Genomic DNA, 6,617 nt, shown 5'->3' on the forward strand with positions numbered 1-6,617 from the left:
TGTCATGGAAGGATTCCAGGAATTACAATGACTGCGGCATTTTTTGCATGAGACACATGGAGTCGTATGAAGGTGAGACGAAGGGTTGGAAAAGTGGCTTTGCCATTAAAAAAATGTTCGCACACAAATAAAGACCTTGAGGATGATATAGTGTTAGCGTATCATTGGCTCGGAGCTCAACAAAATCAGGAACAATGTCTACGAGGCCTGCAATAAATGACTCAGTGGATGAATTTGGAAATGTATACAGATTGTGTAATTTAAATTTTCAAAAAATTTTACTTGACATTTTTACATTAATGAAGATGTATACAAATTGTTTTTAATGAAATTTGATTTTTGTAAATTAATTTATTTTCAATACTGTGACATTCATGTTAAAATGTTTTCAGGTAATTTTTACAAAGAGTCGAATTGGAGCGAAGAATTCTTCGCTTCAAATAATTGTTTTTATTTTTTTACTTTTTTATGAAAATTTTATTTAAGAGGAGTCGAATTGGAGCGAAGAATTATTCGCTTAATGTTATTTTAAGCCTGACGTTATTGTAAAACCCACACCCCACCCATGAAAAGATGGTTTACCCAACATTTAATTACACTTACTGTAACATGTAAATACCAAAATTTACAAAAATATAATACTTCTATATTTATATATTAAATAAATATATTGAAAGTAACATTCAACGAAGAATTCTTCGCCTTAAACTTTTGTTTTTATTTTAAAATTGTTTATGAAAATTTCATTTAAGAGGAGTCGAATTGGAGCGAAGAATTATTCGCTTCAATTACTTGTTTTTATTTTTTAAATTTTTTATTGCAATTTTATGTACCAGGAGTCGAATTGGAGCAAAGAATTCTTCGCTTCAAATACTTGTTTTTAATTTTAAAATTTTTTATGAAAATTTTATTTAAGAGGAGTCGAATTGAAGCGAAGATTATTCGTTTAATGTTATTTTAAACTTGATGTTCATGTAAAACCCCCACATCATCCATGAAAAGATGGTTTACCTGACATTTAATTACACTTACTCTAACATGTAAATACCAAAATTTACAAAAATATAATACTTCTATATTTATATATTAAATAAATATATTGAAAGTAACATTCAGCGAAGAATTCTTCGCCTTAAATTTTTGTTTTTATTTTAAAAATGTTTATGAAAATTTTATTTAAGAGGAGTTAAGAGGAGTCGAATTGGAGCGAAGAATTATTCGCTTCAATTACTTGTTTTTATTTTTTTAATTTTTTATTGAAATTTTATGTACGAGGAGTCGAATTGGAGCGAAGAATTCTTCGCTTCAAATACTTGTTCTTATGTTTTAAATTTTTTATGAAAAATTTATTTAAGAGGAGTCGAATTGGAGCGAAGAATTATTGGCTTAATGTTATTTTAAACCTGATGTTCATGTAAAACTCATACCCCACCCATGAAAAGACTATTTACCTGACATGTAATTACACTTACTCTAACATGTAAATACCAAAATTTACAAAAATATAATACTTCTATATTTATATATTAAATAAATATATTGAAAGTAACATTCAGCGAAGAATTCTTCGCCTTAAATTGTTGTTTTTATTTTAAAATTGTTTATGAAAAAATTATTTAAGAGGAGTTAAGAGGAGTCGAATTGGAGCGAAGAATTATTCGCTTCAATTACTTGTTTTTATTTTTTTAATTTTTTATTACAATTTTATTTATGAGGAGTCGAATTTGAGCGAAGAATTATTCGCTTCATTTACTTGTTTATATTTTTAGAAGGAAATTAATGGTCAATATATTTTCATTCATTTGGTATTACAAAAACCTCCCATGCATACATTCTACCTTCTTCATGGTTTCAAATCAAATATACATACAAATACATATCAGATTTCACATGAAACTGGAATTCGATAGTTGAGATGACAAAAGAACAGTGAACGGAGTATCGACGTCCATGCTGAAACTTTCGTCCCAGTATTGAGGAGTTGAGAATTGAGGAGTTGTCGTTGGCATTGCATTTGATGGCTGGAATGGTATGTCAATTTAAAAGTATGGTAATAAATGAAGAGTAATAACCCAATTATTAGTAAATAAGTTAAGTTAGCAAATTCATACCGAATTCTGTGATTCGCATGTTATTCTTGTTGATTTTATTTTTCTTGAGTTCTTGTCTAGTCCACCTTTCTTTCTCTTACCAGATTTTATTGGCTTCTTAGTTTTGATTCCTTTCGCTTGAACATGGGCACCCTCGGTAGAACATGATACAACTAGTGGAGTTTGCATATTTATATTCACTTGTAATTTTTTATCCACAAACTTAAACTGGCTAAGCATAATTTCTTTGACATGCCTATACGTGTCATCTCTTTCGGCTGCCTTTGTAAATAAATGCATGGACAAGCCAAACAAATCTCTGTATCTTATGTTATGAAGCTCACTCGGATCAACATTACTATTGTCCATGAGTGGATCAGTTCCAAATAATCCATCTTTTGTTGTTCTTGTCCACCTCTTTAATATCAACGCATGAGGAATCTTCAACACGTCAATCTTCGTGAAAATCTTTAGGATGTGAGCACACAAAATGTCGCCAAATTCAAATTTACAGCAGCTACATTGGATATTCTTATCATCATTCTTATGAACTGTAACTATATGAGAATATCTCCTAGTGTGGGGGGTTACCTTATATTTTCTATGTGTGTCGACATCTCTAACATTTATACACCACAATCATGCGACATAAACCATTGTTGTTCAAAGCAATTAAATACCTCTGGAGTGTAAACATTGCATGCATCCTTTAAGATCAAAACTGGATAGGTCAGTCTTGGTTGGCTGGTAATTCATTTGAAATCAGCCTTCAATACATCATATCTTCTTTCATCGATTAGTCTTTTAAAGTGTTTGAAAAATTCTAAAAACTTGTGTTTGTAGGAGCAATACATTTTCAACACACTGTTCATACTCTCACTTCTCTGTGTTGTCATCATATCAGCACAAAACATGTCGTCCATACACTAATGCCCACTTTCGCCTAATGCAAAACATACGTTTCAACCAGTCGTTATTTTCAAGCCCGTAGTTTGTCAACATTTGATTCCAAGCTTCAACAAACTCTATCTCTTCTTCAAAGTCATATATACATGAAGAAAATTTCTTCGAAAATTCTCTGAAATTATGAAACACGGAGCTTAGATATATGGTAGCATTTTGAAATATGTGTCAAATATATAGACGATGATTTGTTTCGGGTCCTATAGACGCTAAGGCATTAGCCATTGCCGCGTCTTGATCTGTAAGAATGGTTTTTGGTTTTTTCCCACGCATAGCTTTGGTGAAAGTCTCAAACAACCATTCAAAAGTCATAGCAGTTTCATCGTATAATAGAGCTGCACCAAAAATAATAGATTTTTTGTGATGATTCACACCTAAAAAAGCGCAACTGGACGAACTTCCTTATTCTTTTTTTAGGTCGTGTCAAAACTAACAACGTCTCCGATGTATGAATAATCAGACCGCATGTTAGAATCACACCAAAAAATATTCGTTATCAAATCGTCCACATCAAGTTGAAAAGCATTATAAAAACCTGGATCATTCGATTGTTTTTTCTGTAAATACTCTAATACACCCCCTGTATCCCCAAAATTACCGTCTCAGGTTCTTTTCGTTCGCAAGTAATTTTTATAATCCTCAGGAAGAAAACCAAGATTCTCCATTCCACTGATTTTTTTAGACATTAGAGCATGTGATACCTTTGGAGGAATTCCCACGTGAGTGGAAATCTCGATATGTAAGCCTGCAACTACAGAAATATTCCTATGGCATCTATACAGGTGAGTTTTCTTTGGACTTGTAAGAGGATGACAATGCTCACTAATAAAATTGACCACTTCGAACTTTCCATTCTCTGCCCTCTTTATCCTCAATTTCGCTTCACAACCGAACCTCGTCAAAGAATGGCTACGTTTCACATAGACATCCCGTTTGTCTTTTACCCATTCACCCTGTGCACTACAACAAAAAACTCTATCTTGTATTTTACCACCTTTGTCAACATGTTTTGAATTGCGCCTTATACCAAATCCTATTAGTTTAGCGTATGCTAAATAGAATTCGTAGCCATCTTCTTCACTCTCAAATTCCCGACCTAAATGTGGAATCAAGTTGGCTGCGATGTTCTCCAAAGGTTGGTCGTTTTCATCGAAATTCAATTGACGACGACAACTAGCAGATTCGCTGGTAAATTTTAGAACACATAGAAAATAAATATTGATCTCAACAAAACTTATAGATGCTTGTAAAATGAATGAAAAATAAGCGAAGAGCGCTTCAATTCACTAGTATTCACAGTAATTCAATAAACGAAGAGCGCTTCACTATAATAGTATTCACAACAATCCTATAAGTGAAGAGCGCTTCATTTCACTAGTGTTCAGAGCAATCCTATAAGTGAAGAGCGTTTCGCTTCACTAGATATTATCAACAATCCTATAAGTGAAGAGCGATTTGCTTAAATATGAACAAAAACATCTTATAGTATTATATTAGAGAAGTTAAACACAAAAATATACCTTAAATCATTATTATCATTCTCGTTCATGTGTATTCCTTCCTGATAATCAACAAGAACAGATATTTCAAGTCAAGTATTCAAAAAACAAACAAAACGTTATGAAGAAAAGTAGAGAAGAAGATGACATTAAAAAACGTACCATTTTAATTTAGGAAAATGGATTGATTATAATGAACTATAACTCCGGCGAAGGAAATGTCGACTACCATGGAGTATAACTCCGGCGAAGAGAAGGTCGACTGCTTCTCAGACAGGTGAGAGAGAAAATCGTACAAATCTAGGCAGCATGGCTGCACGGAAGCATTAAATGAAAATAGGTATGTTAGGTGGGGTGAGGTGACTTGATAAAAATAATTTTTGATCTTAATAATTAAATGAATAACATTATTATAAATTAAGAATAATCAATCAAGCGCTTGATCAGATAGCGAAGATTGCTTCACAATATTATTTGACAATTGAAAAACATGTATAAAATCACATTTAATTGAGATTTGTAAATACTTGAGGCGCACTTATTACATAGATTGTTATGTATTCAAAACAAATTTATACTTACTTTAAGTTATACTATTAAAAGGCTACGGGAAAAAGAAAATATACCCGAGAGTGTCTTTCAAAATAGATGTTGGGTCAAATTATTTTGACTAAGTGTTGAAATAATTTACCCACTGATATTTTGATGATGAAATAACTTATGAGTTTTGATACAGGTGTATTAAGACAACATGTTATTAGACTTGGATCTAATGAGGGTCATTAGAAAAATTTTGATCTCCATTCGCATAAAATTAGACGCAAGTCTAATGGAATCAGACGCACAGTCTAACTCAACGGAGTTAGACGGGCAGTCTAATAGATGTGTAAAGAATTAGACGGGTAGTCTAATGAATACACGGAATTAGACGTGAGTCTAATAGAATTAGACGTACAGTCTAACTCATCGAAGTTAAACGTGTAAGTCTAATAGACGTAAAGAATTAGACGGATGGTCTAATGAATACACGGAATTAGACGTGAGTCTAATAGAATTAGACGTACAGTCTAACTCATCGGAGTTAGACGTGTAAGTCTAATAGACGTAAAGAATTAGACGGGTAGTCTAATGAATACGCGGAATTAGACGCAAGTCTAATAGGATTAGACGTACAGTGTAACTCATCGGAGTTAGACGTGTAAGTCTAATAGACGTAAAAAATTAGACGGGTAGTCTAATGAATACGCGGAATTAGACGTGTAAGTCTAATAGACGTAAAGAATTAGACGGGTAGTCTAATGAATACGCGGATTTAGACGTGTAAGTCTAATAGATGTAATAATTAGACGGGTTGTCTAATTAATTGAAAGTTAGACGTGAGTCTAACTCCTTCAAATTAGTCTGAGGTAGAACCGGAATTAGACGTGGCAGTCTAACTCAGTGGAGTTAGACGTGCCGGTCTAATGGTTATGTAATAATTAGACGGGTTGTCTAATTAAGTGAAAGTTAGACGTGAGTCTAACTCCTTCAGATTAGTCTTATGTAGAACCGGAATTAGACGGGGCAGTCTAACTCAGTGGAGTTAGACGTGCCGGTCTAATGGTTATGTAATAATTAGACGGGTTGTCTAATTAATTGAAAGTTAGACGTGGGTCTAACTCCTTCAGATTAGTCTGAGGTAGAACCGGAATTAGACGTGTAGTCTAACTCAGTGGAGTTAGACGTACCCGTCTAATGTTTAATTAAATTAGACGCGAGTCTAATTATATTAGACCAGGCGGTCTAATAGACGTTTTTCATTAGCATGAGTTTACTTATTTCATTAGACTGATTTTCCCAAATCCGTCTAACTGAAATACGTCTAATGCTCTGTTTAAGCAGTACGCTTGAATCTAGCAATTTTCCTACCTACGTGCTATAGCTGTACCCTACTTCTGCTCCACTTTCGTGTGAAGATTAGTACAACAGCTATATGCATCCAATCAAGGAATGCCACGTAAGAGAATTTTCCTCACATTACCCGTTTTGCAGGTACATTTCTGATGGAATATTCGGCGCACTACCA

This window comes from Impatiens glandulifera, chromosome 7, assembly GCF_907164915.1.
Source record: "Impatiens glandulifera chromosome 7, dImpGla2.1, whole genome shotgun sequence".
NCBI classification, from domain to species: domain Eukaryota; kingdom Viridiplantae; phylum Streptophyta; class Magnoliopsida; order Ericales; family Balsaminaceae; genus Impatiens; species Impatiens glandulifera.